Below are 21,657 nucleotides of genomic sequence, written 5' to 3' on the forward strand. Positions count from 1 at the left end.
GTGTGTGTGTGTGTGTGTGTGTGTGTGTGAAAACTTAAGCCCAGGTTCTTAGTTCCCTGAGCTCCCACCTCTTCATTTTCCCCCTCCTGGTGACTCAGTCCCTTCTGGTCAGCAGGACTCCATTTGTCTGACCCAGCTATTATCTTTATGTGAGTCGGGGGAAGGGCAGGGCAGAATGGAGGCATTTCCAGATCATCATGTGCCTGTGCGTCCTCTCAGCTGGGGAAGGTGTTGATTCTCTCTGTAACTGAGCATCTTCTTCATCAGATGGGTCATAGGGTGGTATTGATAAGGTGGAGACTCTCACAAGCTTTCTTTGACCTCTTGGAACAGAATAAGTTGTAGGCCACATAGGCTTGTAAATGAAAACAAGGCGACATTCATACTGGGACTCATATATGTATTGCCCATGGCTCAGGGACACTATTGACGAGGTTAGGCAAGTCATGGTGTATTTAGATAGCCTCCAAATCAAGTAAATTATTATAATATAATGAACTACAATTGTGAAATTAAGCAGAATCCACTTTGATTTTAGAATGGTCTTTATTCTTTCCCCTTTGGAAAAAAAAATACAGGAAGTAAGCGATCAGGAAGTGTAGGAACAATAGCCTTTTCCTGGAAGAGTGGCTCCAAAGTGATGACTAAATGTTCCGACATGCTGGGCTCGACTGGCAGAGGCTGAAGCCATGGGCCGCATTGGAAGGAGGAGGCCAGAGGTAACTTATGAGAGCTGGACAGAGCTGTCCATTAGCTGAAGTGTATTTACTACTCCCTGTCTGGTGAAAATAAATGAGAGATTATGTCAAGGTTACATTGGGCCTGGAGACCATCAAGTTGTGAATTGACAAAAACTGCTACCTGACTTGAAGCCTTTAAAAAGTTCTTAATATCAGGCAGGAACTGCCAAGAGGGACTGCCTTCATTTGCTGCAATGAAGGAAACATCCAAGAGGTATCTGAATGCTTAAAAATGGTAGCACCACCAGCAGATAGCAAAGGTTTGTTGGCTTGTTGGTCTTCAGTCTTTTAAACCACTGAATCCTGTGTTTTGAAAGCCTTTGCATGACTAACAGAATTTACTAAGACAAAAATTATTTTCTCTCTTTAAAAATAATTAGTCATAATTTGTAAAAAACAAACAAGCAAACAAACAAAAACTACCACTCTGAATGTCTTATCAGCCTTAGGTAATCAGAGTTAATGACACTGAAATAATGTAATTCCAAGTAGGAGCAAAGACACACATTGCTTTAGCTGTGCTAAGCAGCCTTATTACCAGCAAACACATTTCTCCTAGCTTTGTGAAATGTTGAAAAACCCTTTCGGAGTTCCTCTTTTTATCTCCTGAGATGCTTTAGATGACCAGGGAGCACAGCATCTGTTTTGCAGGGGTTCCTGGGAAAGAAGAAAGTCTCTTTCTAATGGAGAATCACATTCAAGCACCATTAATGTTTTTATTTTTTTGAATACTAAAAGATGAAAAATAAAAAAGTTATTCATGATACCATCACTTAGACAAATTATATAAAAAGAGTGTCTTCTTTAACCTTTCTCATGACATGCCCCAGAGGTAACACTAAAAAAATGGTGTATAGTCTTCCCATTTTTTTTCTAAGTATGCAATTATATATTAACCTACTTAAACAAAATGGGATGCAATTGGCTACTTTTTACTTAGATTTTCCACACCAGTACCTAGAATTCTTCCTTTTAAAAATGGTTACGAAATAGTTGAAACTTAGTAAAGTTTAGTATGTGCTGTTTATTCTTCTAAGCATTTTACAAGACTTAACTTACTTTAATCCTTACAATGATCTATGAGGTAACCATTTTTATCATTCCCATTTTACAGAAGGGATCATGCAACATTAATGCAACCAGGATTCCAACTCAGACAATTCGACACTATCACCTACACAAAAATCAGCTCCATCCCTCACATTTGCAACCAGTGTTCAATGGATAGACTACAGTTTAGTTAGCCATTCTAATTATTTTCTTCTTTGTTATTTCAATGCTTAATGAACATCCCTATACATATGTCTTTATGCAGTTGTGCTTTTCTTTCAGAGGAGTTACCTGCTAGAAGTGGGATTGCTGGGTCAAAGAATAGGTGTATTTAAAATTTCAGTTAAATTTTCTTGTTGAGCATCTGCTAGGTGCCGAGTGTATTTTCTTGTTCACCATCATAAATGGCAATCTAGTGTCTATGTATTATGATCATCCTCATAACCCACAGAGGTTAGGAGATTTGTCTTGAATCCCACAGCTAATTGGTACATGAAATCCCAACCCTTGTCTCCTGGCTCCACATTCTGTGTGCATTCCACTGTGTGCTAGCTTTTAGTGCTGTAATTGCAAGGTTTCTTTTTCTTTTTCTTTTCTTTCCTTTTCTTTTCTTTTCTTTTCTTTTCTTTTCGTTTCTCTTCTCTTCTCTTCTTTTCCTTTTTCAGCTTATTCTTGGGAGTCAGAATGTAAGCTTAAACCACCAAGCCATTCATTACCACAGCAGGACCTCTGTTCTCTCTCAGTTAAGAGAGCCATTTGTGCTTCTAGAAAAAAAAAACAAATATTTTTTTGGAGTTCAATGTTACTAGAATAGGTTGGTCTTAAAAAATGATTTCTATAGTTTTAATTATTCCTAATATTTTAACATAGCTTCCATGAAAGAACAGAGTCTATACAGTTATTTATCAAGTGTTTGCTTAGTAAGACATTCTAAAAAGAGAATCATAGCTTTACTTAAAAATATAAACAGTCTGATCATGGAACAATTGATTAAGCCATGTGTGGATTTTCTAGGCTTCTTCTTTCTCTCCTCCATTTTTTATTGGGGAATTGGGGGGATGGGAACAGTGCTGGGGAATTGGGGGAAGGGGAACAGACAAGTTGCTGTCCTTTTGTTCTTCAGTCTAGTTGTGGAGGACATTGCTTCACTGGCCCAAGGTGGCACCATCATTGCGCTCTTCCCGGGTGAGGCAGATCAGTCGCCGGCTTCTGGACGGCCGCTCACTGCGGCTGCTGGCCGCTCACGCTGGCTGCTGGCTACATATGGTAGCCCATGGCAACCCACTGCCACAGGGACTGCAGCCTACGCCGTCGCCGGCGACTCATGGCAGCCCAGCTTCAGGTTGAGCTGTTGTTCAGCATCTTAGCTGTAGAGGGCAGTGTCACTGGCTCTCATATGTGGGATCCGAACCGGGGTCCTCTGGCATCCCAAGCGAGTTCTTAACCATCGCGCCACGCGGCCGGCCCTCTCTCCTCCATTTTTGAGTCATGTCACTGCTTTGCTACTTACTAATGGGTCAACCTTGGGCAAGTTATTTTGTCACTTTAAGCCAAGTTTCCTCATCTGGAAAGTGGGGATAACAAAAGTATCCCATTCTGAATCACTGTGAGGATTGAACCAGATAATTCATGCCCAGCGTTTGACACTGTGACCGGCACACAGGAGGCCTGAGTCAATGTTAGCAGGCAACAGTGGTAGGAGCATAAACCACCGTCAAGACTGGACAGTTAGTTAGCAAGCAAACTGGGTACGACATGCAGCCCATGTGAAAATTTCCAAAAGAGTGCAGAGAAGGCTTCTAGTCAATTAAAAGGTATTTGTCAGTTGGAGTGAACGGGGTGAGAATGCAACATGACATAAAACTGACCACTGAGCTTGACACCATTGGCCAGAGCCTTCTAAGTTGGCCTCCATTGTAAAATGTCCCTCCCAGCTTTGACTACTCTTCATTTTACTCAGCTGGCTCCGCTATGTCCTCCTGCCTTCAAGATTTCTGTCTTCAACCATTTTCATTTCTCATCTCCATGGTGATCTGCTTATGCTTAGGTAGTTACAGAACCTTACAGAATAATTAAGGATAGATAAGAAAGAAGTTTTATGTAATGGGGATGGCAGGAAAGATGATTGGGAGCCTTGGCTAACTTGGAGATGGGGGTAGGACAGGAAGGAATTCAGTTTGAAGTGTCAACTTTTGTACTTGATTTTCACCATTGGTTTTTTGAGTTCTTGGTTAATTGAATCTTGTTGCCAAAATGATAAAATGCTCCCCTTCTGCATTTGGGGTAAGTTGATATGAATTAATCAGACTCTATGAAGTGTGTCGAGGAGTATATGACCTATCTAGGTATGTGTGGGAGCAGTTCCACCAGATGTGAAAGTCAAATTAGTTAGTGTTTCTGCTCCCTGCAGCTGGAGTGAAGGTTCATCTGGAAAAGAGGCTGAATCTGTTGGCTCAAGCAAGACTTTGGGGTTTATCCATGGTTGCCCATATTCTATCTCCTTTAATAATTAAGAGTTGGCTCTAAACCACTAATGTGGGAGCCTCAGAATTAATATGTGGGAGTTTGGGTGGATAACGTTTTGATGCTTAATATTACCTGGAGATGACTCCTGGGTCTGTAAGGCTAGCCAGGAAATCTCATGAAAAAAGTTCTTGTGTTGATATGTTGGCTCCTGTTTTATTGTATTTGGTGCAGTGATCCAATGAAAATAATAATTTTACTTTTCTGGTTTATTTGTGGGTTGAACCCAGAAGCTAAGGCACACAATACTGAAAAAGGACTACGAGACAAATGAATTAATGAAGCCTCCCCAAAGCTCTGAATGAAGAACGCTATAGGGCCCACCCGTGGTCTGGCCTGCCCAGTGCCCTTCTTCTACATGTGAAGTCCATCTCTTTCTTTTGGAGAATCGTATCTCTCAGAAACTTATCTTACGGTGTGATGGAGGTGGCTCTACGCCCTGGCTAATAGGGACTCAACTTGAACCAATGAGAACACCACATCCTTCTGGGCAAAGTAACTAATTCTGGGGTGGGCCCTTGACCAACACCAGATCAAACAGAGACAATCCTGAGCCTCTTGCTCAAATTCTTAGGAGAGAGGTCATTTCTTCCTATTGGATTGCTAAGCTGGCAGAATGTATACCTAAAGCTGCTGGAGGCCATCTTGCTACCACAGGAGGAAAGTCTGCCAGAGAAGGAAGCCAACATAAAGGAAAGCAGAGCCAGAAGTGGATACTAATTCCTGATGACACCATACGTGTGTCTGGATCCAGCCATACTTGAAACCATAATTTGTTATATGAACAAATAAAATCATTTTTTTTGTTCAAGTTGGTTTGAGCTATTTAAATCTCCAATAATTTGAAATCTAAGTATTCTATATCTAGAAAGGAAGAATTTATCAACATATAAATTTATAGCCTATTGGAATAAAATGTCAGAATACGTTTTAATTTTCATGGCATTAAACAAGGAAAAATATCTCAGTGATGAGACTGTTTTCCTATTGGCTAATTTCCAAAATATGTCAGGATGAGAAATCATCTTAATCTTTTTCTTGCTCCCAAATGTGTTTTTGACATGGTGTTCAGATAACCAATGTCCACGTACAAATCTCCTGTCTGTCCGACTTCATCGTGTCCAGTGTATCTCTGTTTTGCAAAGACAAGGTAGGTATCCATTCTCTCTCTTGTCTTTGCACGACACATCCCATTTCTTATTTGAAGCTTTGTGGAAGCCAAGTTTCTCTTTCCCGATGAGCATCTCCCCATATTAACACACGAATCACACTGACATTACAGACTGTCCTTACCTTCCAGGTCTCGAGTAAAAGAGAAGGCTTGGAAGGGGTAAGCAGATGTGTGGTGGCAATCTACAGAGAAGTGAGACTGTTGAGACCACAAATGCAAATGGAGGTTGACTTTAGCCCTATGTTAGAGGGATCACTTTCCCAAGAGAGCAGAGTTAATGCCACCCAACTGTTACCAAGAGCCATATCTTAGAGCCTTGATATTGGATTGTAAAGTAGAGTTGGCCTGATGCCAAGAGGGCATTGAAACTGGAACTTCCCAACTTGAAATGTCTAAATTTACACTGCAGGAAATCCAGGCTCAGTTGGTATGAATTTATTTCATACCCTGACCAGTTTGCAATGGTCAGATGAGGCCCAGCACTGGCCTGAGCATCCCTAGATTAGGGATTGAAAACTTAAATTCCTGCTGGGGCCAGGCAGCTGGCAGGTTGGGTGAAGTGAACTGGATAGGGCCTGAGCACTTGGTTGCATGATTAAAGGGAGCTGCTATTGGTCGGCCCCAATTTGAAGGGCAGCATGGGCCCTGTGCTGCGAGATCCGTGGTGCTTCACAGAGGAGCTGAAAACCCAGAAGTCATCAGTTTACAACCTCTGACTTGATAATAGCATCAGTGATTGTGCCAGGTGGCTGGATTTGGGGTTGTGTTTAAACCTAATTTAGTTCACTTTGAACAAAACCCAAAGTGTCCTGGTTTAGAGCACAGATTCTAGTGTCAGGCCGACCTGGGTTTGTGGCCTGGCTTTGACACTTACTAATGTCATGACCTTAGCCAAGGAACTTAATGTCTTGGAAATGAGCTTCCAGATTTGTAAAACGTGGTTGCAGTTTCCACATCTGACTTGTGTGGGTTGGAGATGGCAGAATTTGAGAGATACAATGCTTTTAAAGCTCTTACACCCTAGTTGTGTAAAAGTGTCAAGCTTTAATAAATGCTGGCAATTCTATGACTATAGCGGACAGAAATCCATGTACGGTATTGTTTTTATATTCTCCAGAAACAAAGTCAGAGAGACAATGTTGGTTAGTGGTTTAGAGTGGTACAAAACCCTGGAGTCAAATCTTGCTCTCCTCAGTTTTCTTGTCTGTAAAATGGAGATCCAAGGTTGCCTATCCCAAAAGATTCTGAGAATTACATGAATTAACACATGTAACTGACAATATTTCTAAAACATTTAGAACAGAGCCTGCCACACAGTAAGGATAGGAGTGAAAGGTTATATAACATTATTGCAATAAATTTTTAACAGCTCTTGTGACTTCGTCATTTGCATAAGACTGTATACGTACCCTGGAGCTTGTGGTTTACATTATGCTAACTTAATAACACCTAATCCAATTATTTTTTAACTTAAAAAGTTGGAAAAGTTTACTTACTTTTATAAGAGCCACTTCAAATCCACAGTGAAAGGTATATAAATGAAGAGTGTAAAAAATGAATGCAATTATGTCAAATTCTTTAAAATCGGGTTTTACAAAACTGACCTAGAAAAAGGTCAGGTAGATTAGAAAAACATAATAATTTGTTGAGAGTCTCTTTTGTGCAACACACATTATTAGGCCTAGAAACAGCGCTACAACAATAAACGGGGAAGGTAAGCACCTCTTCTTCAAGCCAATGTTCATGTTCACGCGCTAGCATATGGTTGACGTGGGGTCATTTTCTGAGACCTTTTTCTCCTCTCTGCGATTACCTGGTAGTGCAAGTGTACGGAGGATAGAGATCAGTATTGAGTTTAGAAGCAATGCAGACTCGAATTGCCCAGAGGCGGGCGGGCTGGCGGCACTGTACCCTGGCTGGAGTGGGGAGCCCAGCTAGGAGGCCTGTGGATTGATGGGGCGGTGGGAAAGGGGATCCCGGCAGAGGGCAGGCGCCCTCAGTGGGTTCTTCTTCCCAAAGCCTGGGGAGTGAGCATGAGTCTCCAAGAAATTTCGATCTGAACTTCGTGGGTATCTGAAAGACGGCGAGACTGACGCCTTCTTCCCTGGCTGGAAGCGAGCGTGAACGTGCAAGAGCCCAGGGAGAAACCGAGTGAAGGGGCGGCTGGGGGATGAGGGGCGAGGAGGAGGTGCCACCTGGCGAGGGCAGCAGGGTCCAGCGCTAGGAAGCCGAGGAGCCAGGACTGCAGGCTTGGGGGGGCGTTGCAGGAGCCCAGCTGCAGAGGCGCATTTCCCGCCCGCAGTGATGCCGTCAGTTGTAGCTCTGGGGCACCCACCCAGGGCCACTAGGGCACGGCCTGTCGAGGTCTCCAGGAGCAACCCGCAGCCCTGATGCCCGTGAAAGGGCACCGCCACCTCAATGTGCGACGGCAGGGATGCCCTCCCTCCACCCTTTCCTCTGTGTTAACAAGTCCAGGGCCACTCTAGACTGCCTGCTCCGGGAAGGAAGGAAGCTAAAGGAAATGAGACTGCTTTATTTACCAAAAAATGATGGGAAGTTATGGAATCAGGCTGAGAGGTGACTAAGGGAGGCGCTTTCCAGCTGAAAAAGGAGGAGGGAGGTAGTCCACAGGACAGGGGGTAGCAGTTATTTGCAAAAGTGAAAACATTTCATGTGCATTTGTATATGCAGCTCTGGTGAATTAAGAGTCTTCACTCAACAGTTACGCATGCACAGGGTGTGAAGCCTCATGGCTGCCTTTGCAACTCAGCTAGAATGGGTGGTGATGTCAGAGAGCTGGGTTCACTCAGGGACTGAGCTCAGCAGAATACAGTCATTTGACTTCTCTGAGACTCAAGTTATTGCTTTATTAATGCAAAGATTACACTAACATCTTAGCTACCTCTCAGGGTTCTGTTTTGGAGCAATTGAGGCAATTTCTTTGAGCGAAAGTTCTTTATGAAAGATCAAGTATTGTATAAACATTAGCCATTAATAAATGAATTTAAAATTCATTCCTCTATGTGCTCTCTGATTCATCTCATGATTTCGAGCATAACTGCTTAACATAGAGTCGAATATTTAGCTTAATTCTATAACTACTTATTGAATGACTCCTGTTGAAGGAGCTATCTGTATGATATGATCAGTGTGGACAGCTGGTCTGAGTAACATGAACCTCCTACGATTTTGTTAATGGCTTTTGGGAGGTTTGGGGGTATATTATTGATACATCATCTTCTACTGTCCACTTCATTTTCTTCATAATTGTCTGTTGATCTTCCTTTTTTTTTCTTTGTTCTTACTATGGAAAACACCTGTGTTATGATGAATAATTGGCTTTGTTTCTGTGTTATTTCCTACACCAAATTCATTATTATTTAGAACTGTAATTAAACACTGTTAGATGGTTTAATGTGGGTTTCATAGTTCAAGCTAAGACTAACTTTATTTGGGGAGACTATAATATTATTTACATTATTTCAAGCCAAATTATTTTCAAATAATTGAATAAAATTAAATAGATTACATATGTACATAAACTTAAGAATTCTAAAGAGAGAAAAATCCTTCCCCAAACAACTATATAAATGAGTTTGGAGGAAGAAAAATTTCAGAGTTGTACTTCAAGAAAAAGAAGTATACTTTAACTAGAGTAATTTATAATTGAAAGAACTGACTGTAGATTGAGTTCTACATTATAATCTCATTACAATTAAATCCAAACAACTATTTTCTCCCTTATTGGAAATCAAATTGCATGTATGGTCTCTGCATAGTTTTAATCATATAGTGCCTCCTATTACTTTAATCTATTGCCTGCGTATTAGTCTAACAAGAAAGACAGTCTTTAGAGGGGTGAGGCTGTGTGGCTCATTCTTACGCTCCTCCACCCAGTGCCTTTCACAGAAACGAGCCTGAAGTCATTGCATAATATTCAGATGCTTTTGTTGTACTGTAATTTGTTTCTTTTGGGCCAGATACTGTTATCCCTAATTTAGCTAAATAGCCCATCGTCAACTTGTACTTTTTGTAAATTTAAACCTCTTGTAAATTACCTGGGCTGTCAAGCTTTTGTAACAATTGCCAGAGGGTTTTCACTCCACTTCTTTAATCTGTATAAGATTAAAAGAATAAAGTCTCTTAGAGATAGTTCCGACTGACACTCAGCGTGAGTGATTTTGAAAAAATAAAGCGGAAGAAACTCCTTGCAATTATGCCTAGCCAACACACCCACGGTCATTTCCTTTGAGTTTCGGTTTGAGGCTCATAGAAAACCATCTCCTTAAAGGGAGGATCTTGGATGATATCTAGCCTCTATTTTCAGTGTACAAAAGAAGAGAAAAGTAAGTATGATGCTTCTTTTATCACTGGTCACTTGGGTGACATCAAAAGATTAAAGGAAGTATTTTTTTCTGGGCCTCTCACCTACTTCTCTTGTTCTTTCCTCTTCAGTCTCCATAAAGCTTATCTTGGAAACCAGGCACTCTTTGCCATGTCACAGTAAGGTGTGTATAATATATGCTCGGATAGGTTTGTGTTTATAACCCAAATACATGGAGTTGTCACTGAGGCAGGAATTGCTTGCTATCAGGAGATGCATCCTGAATGAGGATTACCAAGGATGGCCTGTGGTCAGATTGTCTTCCTCACATAGCTTTCTCTCCCCCTTAATATTTATATCTTCACTTATGAGATTCCCACTTTTCTTTTTGATGCTGTTGTTCATTTTCTTTTCTAATCTCAACCCATCTGAGCATAAACTTTCATCCCAAGCAAAAAAAAACCTCTCCCAATTTCAGAGGGGGTAGTGGTGAAAACAAAATGAAACGGAAAGCTGTTCAGATAACCCAGGAGAATTTTAAGACCCCTTTGTTATAACAGTCCTTTTATGTTTGAAATATTTATTGGGCCTCTTCCTGGTCACGTTCGGAAGGGAAACCTGAATTGGTGCCCTCTAAGCTGCTTGTGTGGACAGAAGACTACATGTTTATAGTCAAGATGGTGCTTGATCTTGGAATGACAGGAAATGATTTTGCAAATCCAGATAAACTATTTTATCCTAGAAAGCATACATGCCAAATACAGTTTAAAGTTAACACACAAGAATCCTTCTGTTGTGCCAAACGGGTAGAGTGTTGGGAGAAGCTAACACTTCTTCACATTAAGGACAGTTTGGTGCAATAGTTGCCTTTCAGTGACTTGTTTTGCTCGTGTGTCCTCTTGCAGATGTAAGCTTTCAGATTTCCATAATGGAGCAACACATAGTGAAATAGTGGAATTTGTTTGAAAGAATGAATGAATGAATGAATGAATGAGATAACTCCTCGCCCACCCAACAGCTTCTGGGGTTTGCATCCTCATGCCAAAAGTTGTGAGCACCTTCGAGTGGATCACAATATACTTGTTCTCCACTTTTGGTACTAGTTTTGTGTTAGTTTGGAATGAGTTCCCTGCCGGACAGGGTGGAGCTGGTGTCTTAGCTCCATTCCTCCACCAAACTTTTAACAAATTACTTTAAGTTTATATTGATGAATATTATGGGACAAGATTATTTTGAAGTTTATATAGATGAATACTATGGGAAATTGCAAAGAAAATTTTGAAAAAGATTAGGTAGAGGAAGTCGCCCCACCAGATTTTAAAATTTTCTGTAAAACTAATGATAAAACAATATAATATTTGTATATAGATCACTGGAACACAGGAGAGTCTGGAACAGATCCAAGTATATATGCTGACATTATATTGCTGAAAGGGACATATTTGATTGAAAAAATTGTTTAACAAATGGTGGCAAGACTTTTTAACTAGATCAGTTAACATCTATCATTTAGTGGGTATTTATTATGTGCCAGATACTATTCTGAGAGGTTTTCATATATTAACTCAATCCTCATAACAACCCTTAGAGATAGAAACTATCTGCATTATTATCTCCATTTGAAAAACTGAAACTCAGGGATGTTTAATAACTTGTCTAAAGTCACACAGCTAAAAAGTAGTGGAGTCAGGATTTGAACCCAGGCAACAAAATTAGATCTGGTTTATGCTATATAAAAATTTAAATGTCCAGATGAATTAAAAATCTAAATGTATAAAACATCATCTTCATTACATCATTATACTATAGGAAGACAATCCAAAGAAATAATTACATAATCTTGAAATTAGAGAGATTTTCTTAAACAAGACGGAAACCCCAGAAGAAATAAAGGAAAAACATTGATCTGACAACATAAAACAACAACAACAATAACTACTTCTGTTGACCAGATACATAAGCAAACTCAAACGTCCAGTGATTATCCCCTGAGTAGGGGGTAGAGAACTTCCTCACAGTAGCGGGTAGAGATGGGACCTGCCTTTCTGGGTTGTGTTCTACCCTGGGCTGGTCTGTACGTTAACATTTCCTGTAGTGTCTTTCTTCTCCCCCCACCTCATCACCAAGGTAGGTTTGTGTTGCTCCGAGTGTCTCTTCTCCTAACCTCAGCCCCAAACCGATTTCTTACCTGGAAATGGTGCAATGGGCAATTAATATGAACTGGCAGTTCACATAAGATCAAATGCAAATGGTCAATAAATACCTAACAGTGGCAATCCCTGCTAATAGGCAGGCCCCTAGGGAAACTCCCAATTTTTCTGTTTAGTTTTACTTTGGTCAGAGAACTAAGCTATTCCATTAAGTTCTGTGCTTCCCCTCCTTTCTGATGCCACCTGTATAATTTTTCATAATGTTTAAATTTCTTATCCTCTGTTCAGAGGGTCCAAGACTGTTTGAAGATTGTCAGTGGCTGTGGAGCGAGATGTTGAAAGTGCACACTTGAGAATTACCTGGCAATGACTTCATGCTGCTGTTTCCTGGTCCTCTTGGCAGAAGGTACAGAAGATATTTCTCCTTTCTACTTTGTGATCTGGAATCCTAGCCTTTCCATCACTTTCTCTGTCCCTAGTTAGGATGGACCTTCTGCCTCCAATTTCCATTCTCTTCCTTCTTCTAGTCATGGTTCTATATAGCCTTTGGGGAAAGTTTTCCTATTCTGCACTTAGGCCTGAGACTTCTTTGAGTCTTTGTTTCAGTTTAGAATGGAGGTGGGGTTGGGGTGATAGAATAATAACCATCAGAGTTGAAAGGTACCACTGAGAGAACATGGAAAACCTGTAGTTTAACACTTAGAGATATTATCTTGCCATAGGTCTATGTTTTTAACATCTCTAGTACTTAGGAAATGCAAATAACAATGAAATAACTATTTTTTCCCCATTAGATTGGCCAAAGTTTAAAATATTGACAACATCCAATATGGGCCATAGCTGGGGGGAAAGATACTCAATGTTGTTGGGAGATGAATTGCTGAAACTTTTTAGAAATTGCTAAAATATATCTGCATCCATTAAAATTTAAACTGACACAAGCTTTGAGCTAGCAGTACATGTCTATGAATTTAGCACAAAGAAATAAATGCACTAGACAGAGGGATTTACTTATAAGGATATTTATTGCAGAATTATTTACCAATGGGCAGTCGACAAGCCAAATAACCTATCAAGGAATAATTGAATAAATTATAACATATTCATGTAATAGAATATCATACAACTACTAAAAAGAACATCTTAACTCTATGATCCCTTTTATTTTGTAAAATACAATGTTGGGAGCTTTAAATATGGTAAGTATGTTTACATTATATAAGTGTAAAAAGATATATACCACATTATTAAAATAAAGCAGGAATCATAAATTTCAATGATTCTAGGGACCAGACAGACTGTCACTGAAGCAGAGTGGACATTTAAACACCTGCAGGTGTAAGAAAGGGTTATTTTTAGTGTTAGGGTCCTAAGAAGGTGGCAGGTTGACATGATTGATAATGGGAGATGAGGCATTCCAACGGATGGCTTTTCTTTTTCCCATAATGTTGGAGTAAAGGGATTAGAGGAAGTGAAGAAGGTTTGGAGAAGTTTTCCTGGAGAATGAGAAAAAAAAAAAAGGTAGGCTTACTTGGGTCATTTAAGATTGGTGAGCATTAATTTAGAGTGGAACCACTGTATACTTATTTTAGATTGGTATGATGAACACAAGAAGCTATATTAAAAATGAGTACAAATTTCTGGATTTGCCTACTGGGGACATTTCATATAAATGGAATTGTACAATATGTGGTCCTTTGTGACTGTCTTCTTTCACTTAGCATATTGTTTTCAAGGTTTGCTGAAGTACCTGTGTCAGTACTTCGTTCCTTCTTATTGTCAAAGGATATTCCATTGTATGGATACACCATTTTCTATTTATCCATTCATCAGTCAATGGGCATTTGGGATGTTTTCACTTGTTTGGCAATTATAAATAATGCTACTATTAACATTCTTGTACATACAAGTTTTTGTATGGACACGTGTTTTTATTTCTCTTAGGTATATATCTAGGAGTGGAATGACTGGGTCATATGGCAACTTCATGCTTGGCTTTTTGTGGAACTGCCAGACTGTTTTCCAAAGTGGCTGCAGTCATAGAAATTTAGAACTAGACGGAACCATGGAAATTACTAGAGATGTTCAATTCATCTCTAATAACTGTTCCAGGGCAGGTAAGTGACTTAACCAAAATTAAAAAGCTAGTGGGAGATAAAAACCTAGAGTCTGATTTTTTTGTTAAATTTTATTTTTTGTTTTAAACATTTTAAATTTCTTTACACACATCCTCGCACATGTACATTAATTTCCATTAATATGATTACAAACATGCTATTATATTTTTAGTGTAAACTTTGGATATTCCTTTCCCTTTTTTGTGTTTAAGTTCTTTCTCTCTCCTGCATTGTCTGAGTTTCCTCCCTAAGGTAATTAATACTAGCAACCTAAAAACCATATTATCCTATTTGCTCTGTGGTAGTATTTTCACATGCACACAAATGGAATTTTTATCATTGTTTTCCAAAAATGGGATCATGTTATACTATTTTTTAATTAAATTTATTGGGGTGACAATGGTTAGTAAAATTACATACGTTTCAAGTGTACAATTCTGTAATACATCATCTATATATCATATTGTGTGTTCACCACCCAGAGTCAGTTCTCCTTCCATCACCATGTATTTGACCCCCTTTACCCTCTTCTACCGCCCCCTCCCCCCCTTACCCTCTGGTAACCGCTAAACTATTGTCTGAGTCTATGAATTTTTGTTTCTTTGTTTGTCTTGTTCCTTTGTTGCTTTCAGTTTTATATCCCACATATCAGTGAAGTCGTATGGTTTTCAACTTTTTCTGTCTGACTTATTTTGCTTAGTATAGTAATCTCAAGGTCCATCCATGTTGTTGCAAATGGCACTATTTCATCTTTTCCTATGGCAGAATAGTATTCCATTGTGTATATATACCACATCTTCTTAACCCAATCATCTATCGAATGACACTTTGGTTGTTTCCATGTCTTGGCCACCGTAAACAATACTGCAGTGTACATCAGAGTGCACATATCTTTACTGATAAACGTTTTCATATTTTTTGGGGTAGATACCCAGGAGAGGGATTGCTGGGGTCATATGGTAATTCTACTCTTAATTTTTTGAGGAACCTCCATACTGTTTTCTAAAGTGGCTGTACCAATTTACATTCCCATCAGCAGTGTATGAGGGTTCCTTTGTCTCCACAGCCTCTCCAACACTTGTTATTATTTGTATTGTTGATGGTAGCCATTCTAACAAGTGTGAGATGATATCTCATTGTGGCTTTGATTTGCATTTCCCTAGTAGCTAGAGAAGGTGAGCATCTTTTCATATATCTGTTGGCCATTTGTATGTCTTCATGGGAGAAGTGCCTGCTCAGGTTCTCTGCCCATTTTTTTAATTGGATTGTTTGCTTTTTGTTGTTGAGTTGTATGAGTTCTTTATATATTTTGGATATTAGCCCCTTATCGGAGGTGTTGTTTGCAAATATCTTTTCCCATTTGGTTAGTTGCCTCTTTGTTTTGTCATCAGATTTGTATGGAATCACATAAGACCCCTAATAGTCAAAGCAATCTTAAGAAAGAAGAACAAGGCTGGTGGTAGCACACTCCCTGACTTCAGCTTGTACTACAGAGCAACAATAATCAAAACAGCATGGTATTGGCCAAAAAACAGACACACAGACCAATGGAATAGAATTGAAAACTCAGAAATAAACCCACATATATATGGGCAGATAATTTTCAACGAAGGAGCCAAAAACATGCAATGGAGAATAGAAAGCCTCTTCAATAAATGGTGCTGGGAAAGTTGGAAAGCCATGTGCAAAAGAATGAAACTAGATTGCTATCTGTCATCATATACTAAAATTAACTCAAAATGGATCAAAGACCTAAACATAAGACCTGAAACAATAAACTGCATAGAAGAAAGCATAGGTGCTAAACTTTTGGACCTTGGGCTCAAAGATGATTTTTATGAATTTGACCTCAAAGAAAGTAAAAGCTAAAGTAAATGAATGGGACTATAGAAAACTAAAAAGCTTCTGCACAGCAAAAGAAACCATGTTACACTATTTTATTGCATGCTGCTTTTGTAATTTCCTCCCAATCAACCAGTATACTTTTATTTCATTATTTTAAATGCCAGCATAATTCTCAGTGATGTAGATGTTTTTCTTAATTTATTGAGCCTTGATGAGTGTTCATTCATTGTTTCTGGGTTTTAATTTAATTTTTAGTGGGCAACACTACAATAAACATCCTTGCTACTCAGGTGTGAGCCATGGGCCAGCAGCATTCACATCACCTGAAGTTTTATAGATAATGAAAATTTTCAAGTTCTAGCCTTGACCTACTGAATTCACATCTACTTTTATCAAGATCTCCAGGAGATATTGAAGATTGCACACTGACCTAGTACATATAACTTTCCTACTAGTGCTATCATTTCTACAGTTAGATTCCAAGGAGTGGAATTCTGGGACAAAAGTGTATACGTGCTTTAAATTTTAATCGATACTTTAACAGATTGCTTTCCCTAAAGACTGCAGCACATGGATTTCTACCAGCACTACTTTACTGCTTCCCCGCCATGTTCCCATTAGCAGTGAGTATTCATGTGAAGATTTTTAAGGAAATTTACTATGATAGGAGCATTGAGATTTTATTAGATTTTTTCCATGCAATTGAGAAAATTGTTCATAAGACAGTATTATTAGAATAGTACCAATTTAGAATTTTGGATTTCCAAGTCAAATGATGGAAAAAAACACAAAACAAAAAATAACGAGAATAAGGATGCAACGACTCTAATAAAAACTACTCTCCTCAGTAGATGGGGCGGGGGGTTGTTTCTGTGTGAAGGGTAAAAAGGATAACTATTGCATTGTTCTGTACACCTGAAACTAACAATTAAAAAAATAAAAACAAAAATAAAATATGAAAAAAAAAGAACAAAAGGGCTGAACACTTCCATGTGGGATTTTTCTGTATTGGACTCTAATAAACAATGGTTCTTGAGTGAACTCCAAAAAAAAAAAAAAAAACATCAACAAAGAGCTACTCTCCTCTTCTCTAAGCTTCCCTCATGTTAACATGAGGAAATGGGTTCCCAGAATTGTGATCATCTGACCAGCTAGGTATTGTACAGTGCCTTGTTCACACTTACTGGCAACATTTTCAGATAAATATTTGGCAGAAAAGGTAAAACTTAGTAAACATTTACATAAAGCCTGCTTAATCTTAAAACTAATCAGAAATTTATAGTTTTAAAAAATACCATAGTTTACCAATCAAATAGGCAGCTTTAAAAATATTAGCAATATCCAGTGTTGGTAAAGTTGTGGAAAACTAAACAAGCTTATAAATTGTTATTAGGAGTATAAATTGATAATGTCCTTTTAGGGGATGATATGGCAGTGTATGTAAGACCTTGAATGCCCATACCTTATGACTCAGCAAGATAAGAATCTGTCTTGTCACATGAGAAAAAGAAATATTAAAAGATGTCCACTGAAAAATCTGAGACCACTTAAATGTCCATCAGCAAGAGCATTAATTAATATATTTTGGTGTATGGATAATGTCTAGATCTGCTATGGAACACTCTACAAAGCATATTACTAAGCAAAAACAAAATCAAGTCTCAAAAGAACATATTTTGTACATTCCACCTTTGGAAGCAATAACATTTGTGTGTGTGTACATATCTATGGATGTAATAGGAAAAAAACACACACCAAACTTCTAGCAGTGGTTATCTCTGGGTGTGTGTGTGTGAGGCAGGGATTGATGATCAGAATGATGGCGAAGGAGTAACATACATACTATTTTCTAAGTAATAAAAATTATAATTGTTAACGTTTATGGAATCCTTACTGTATGTCTGGCACTATGCCAAAAGCTTTACATGAATAATCTATTTAATTCTGACAACCACCTTATTGAAGGAAGTATTACTGTTACTATCTGAATTTTGCCAGTAAGTTAACTGAGTCACAAATAGGTGGAGTAATTTGCTTGAGGTGATGCAGCCAGAAAGTTGTGACACTGTAATCTGAACCATGGTGGTCTGACTCTAGAGACCACGCTCAGAACCTCAGCTCTAACTAGCTACTCATCTATCTGTGTATCCATCAATTCATCTATCCATTACCCACACCTACCTATCACCTATGTCTGTCTGTCTGTCTGTCTGTCTGTCTGTCTGTCTGTCTTTATCTATCTATCTATCTATCTGTCTATCTATCTATCTATCTATCTATCTATCTATCTATCTATTATCTATCTATTATCTCTATCTATCTATCTATCTATCTATCTATCTATCTATCTATCTATCTATCTATCCCTTTTATCTACCTCTTCTGCTACACTAAGTTTCTCAGGTCACCATGGAGAAAATTAAACCCAGTTTTCCATTTACATCATTGAAGTATAATATATTTCTGAAATTACAATAAGTTTTTCAGAGAGTAGCACCATTGACAGGTGATGTAATTGGTTCTGATTCTTTACCACTATGAGGAGGGAGGTTTGCCTCGTTCCAGGACATTTGTGTGACAGCCTAATTGTAGATCTCGGAACGGAGTAGAAAAACACAACCAAGTACAATCTATCCACTTAGCTGGCCACTAAACCACAGAATTGAACATTTCATAACACGGAGAAGACTTTAGTGATCCTCACCTTTATTTTGCTAATGAAGAAACAGGCCCCAACTATGTCAGTGGCAGAATTGGTATGGAAATCAGGTTTTCTGACTCTTGGTTCGGTGCTCTTTCCACTGTATTAAGATTTGCAATTACATCATTCCTGATATACATCTTGCTTCCTATAGGATATAACCAGACAGATGGACACGGGGTGCTGACTCATTCCTGTATATGGAGCTCCTCAAATTTGTATATCTTTATCTAGAAGGGGAGAAAGGACCAAACAGCCAGTGTTGGGCAGATGTTGCGATCATCAGCCTTAAAGATTTGGCCATTAGACTCTCCTTAAAAATTATGGAGATCCAACTAATTTCCTTGGGGTTATGTTTAACTCTGTAAATTAATGAGTTGGTTTTTACAGAGAGACTCGCTCCAACTCTTCCATTTTAAAGGTTTCCATTCCTGTTAAACAAGAAAACCTCCCTGACGGTATGGTTAAGAAATGGTGTGGTCAGACAATGGTGGGCATGAAGCAAATCATCTGCAGAAGACATGGGCAGACTGATGAAGCACAATAATGGGTCTAGGACATAGAGCTGGGCAGGAAGTGATTGTCAGCTAAGCCCATGTGCAGGTGACAGAGGAAAAGGTCAAGGGTCAGGAAACATGTGGACCCTGAGGAGAGCAGAGAAAGTAGAGTCTAAACCACTTTTCCTGATTTTATTCAAGCCAAGAGGAAAGCAAAGGGCTGCGTCAACTAACTGTCCCTGAACTGGTGCATCAGCGGAATGGGCCCAGCCTCTCCCACTTACCTCCAGATCCCAAACACAGGGTTTATGACCCTCGGGCTGTCCTGCCTGAGGCTCCCACAGGCAAGAGAAGAAAGGCAACTTGGACATCTCAAACTCTTCAGTCTTGCTCAAGGATGGCAGCTGTCACAGAATGTCATCCGCCAATAGAACATCATATGAACATGTTCTTCACTTTATAAGCCTTTAGCCTCTCACAATTTATTATCAATTCCATGAGCCAGGTGTTGTTTCAGCTTTGAAATTCAAACTTCTGAGGCTTTGGACTATTTATTAACACCCAAAAGTCAAAATATTTGTCTATCTATTGCGTGAGGAAAATTTGAGTAGATTCTGTGAGACAATGACCAATGCTCTTAAATAAAAAACTCTATGTGTTATAGCCATTCTTCACGCCTAATGGTTGATTTTTTATGACCCTTTTGTTAATATTCTACCTTACTTCGAGTGGATGTCTTTAGGTTACTTGTTGGTAAAATAGGGTATCTGAAAAGCAAAAATGTAAATATTATATGTATATGATTATTTTTAAAGATTATAAATGTAATATCTTTAAAAAATTTTTCACCAGCACAGAAAATAATAAAATAAAAAATAAAGCCAGCTGCTGATCTCATAAATATACACATTCTTAACAATTTCTCACATTGCCTCCTGGAATTGGTTTGTGCATGAGGTGCATTTATGAGGTACGATGTCCTTTTTTGTTTTAACTAAATGGGATCATATGAGACACACCTGCTTGGCACTTTGCTCCTTCCCGTTAGCAATATATTTAACTCTTCCCTATTGATAGATATTAAGGTTGTTCCCATTTTAAAAACCTTTTTGATCATCTAATATTGCAATGAACATTATTGTTATAGGCATCTTCGTAGACTTGTGCATGTATATCTTCAAATCACTGCATTTTGGTGTTTGTTACCAGCTCTAGTAAAAGTTTTGAAAATTAGAAGCAGAGCTTGAAGGCAAAAATAAAGGGTATGACATCTCCCTAGATTTATTCTCTTTGGTCTCTATCCTCAACTGCTACAGATAATTGAAAGCTGACTATAGGAAAAGAAGTGAAGCAGAAAAGGAATATATTTAGGAAACATGGACAAGAATTTTCTTGGATGGCATGAAGTTCAGCTCTTAGGAGAAATGTGACTTGGTAATTTTTATGCTAGTATACTATTTAATAAAGTGATTTTATTTGTCACAAAATAAGTTAATTTTATTTTCTTTAAGTCTCACTGCCACTGACGTTTTCCTTTCATCCCAGCCCCTGGAGTGCCTATGATGCTTATTTCTTGCCCTGTAAATTTGACATGCTATGAATTTAGCCTTACGTGTTTATTTTTCTAATGTACATATTGTGATTTGCTAATCTCATAAACCTCTTCATGGCAAGCCTTATACCTCTCTGTATTCTTTGTAGCCCCCTCTCCCCACCCCCCTGCAGCAGTATGCAATGCTTTGGAAATAGTAGTGAAAACGTCGTCACTTTCTTAATTAATTTCCTTAAACCCTCGAGTCCTACCCTATTTTCTATTCAACACCAACAGATGAATAAGGGAAATCTTTTTTCCACAGCCCCTTTCTAAGGTAGACCAATACTTGGCATCCCATTGAAGTTTCCCAATCTGTGTTTCCAGGGTCTGGGTGGACCAAAACAAGACATTTTGGTAGACAATGACCATGAACCTTTGTTTTGTTTCCCTTCATGGGTCAGGTGGCCTTAGCTGGCACATAAGTAGAAACAGATGTCAAGAATGGTAAGGAGGTACGTGATACCAATGTCTCAGTTCTGGGAAAAGGAAACACTTCACGGAGAATAGGTGCCACCTGTAAGGGTTGCAGTCTGCCAAGTGAAACCAGTTTGGATTAAAGATAGTGAAAAACAATTCCCAAGGGTATAAGTAATGTTTGTTTATACATGAAATTGAATGAGGGTGTGTGTGTGTACGTGTCTGTGTCTGTGTGTGTGTACCTGGTGCTTGCTCCACTCCAGCGAAACCTATTGACCTCTTTATGAGTCCCAATTGCTGAAAGAACACTTTTTGTTTAATATTTGACCTGTTCAGAAGACAGACCTGTTAAATCTGTTTTAACAGACAGAGAAGAAAGAATTTTACATTTCCTTGTGTTTTCAACTATCTCAATGAGATTTGTTAAACTCCCCCAAAAGAATTTGGGCTTTGAAGAGCTTTGCACCTCTATGCAAAGATTACATATTATTTACATTTTCCTTCTAGCAGAATTTAGTTACACTTGGG

At 38.8% G+C, this 21,657-nt stretch overlaps 1 long non-coding RNA gene across 1 annotated transcript; it reads left to right on the forward strand.

Annotated features, from left to right (window-relative positions):
• The first annotated feature begins 9,748 nt into the window (after positions 1 to 9,748).
• Positions 9,749 to 19,808, forward strand: LOC109381779 (uncharacterized). The gene is made up of 4 exons (XR_002123808.1): positions 9,749 to 9,830; positions 12,247 to 12,364; positions 13,903 to 14,075; positions 19,320 to 19,808. It is a non-coding gene; the product is annotated as an uncharacterized LOC109381779 (long non-coding RNA).
• The last annotated feature ends 1,849 nt before the right edge of the window (positions 19,809 to 21,657 follow it).

This window comes from Hipposideros armiger, unplaced genomic scaffold (genome assembly GCF_001890085.2).
Source record: "Hipposideros armiger isolate ML-2016 unplaced genomic scaffold, ASM189008v1 scaffold_53, whole genome shotgun sequence".
In the NCBI taxonomy this organism is placed as follows: Eukaryota; Metazoa; Chordata; class Mammalia; order Chiroptera; family Hipposideridae; genus Hipposideros; species Hipposideros armiger.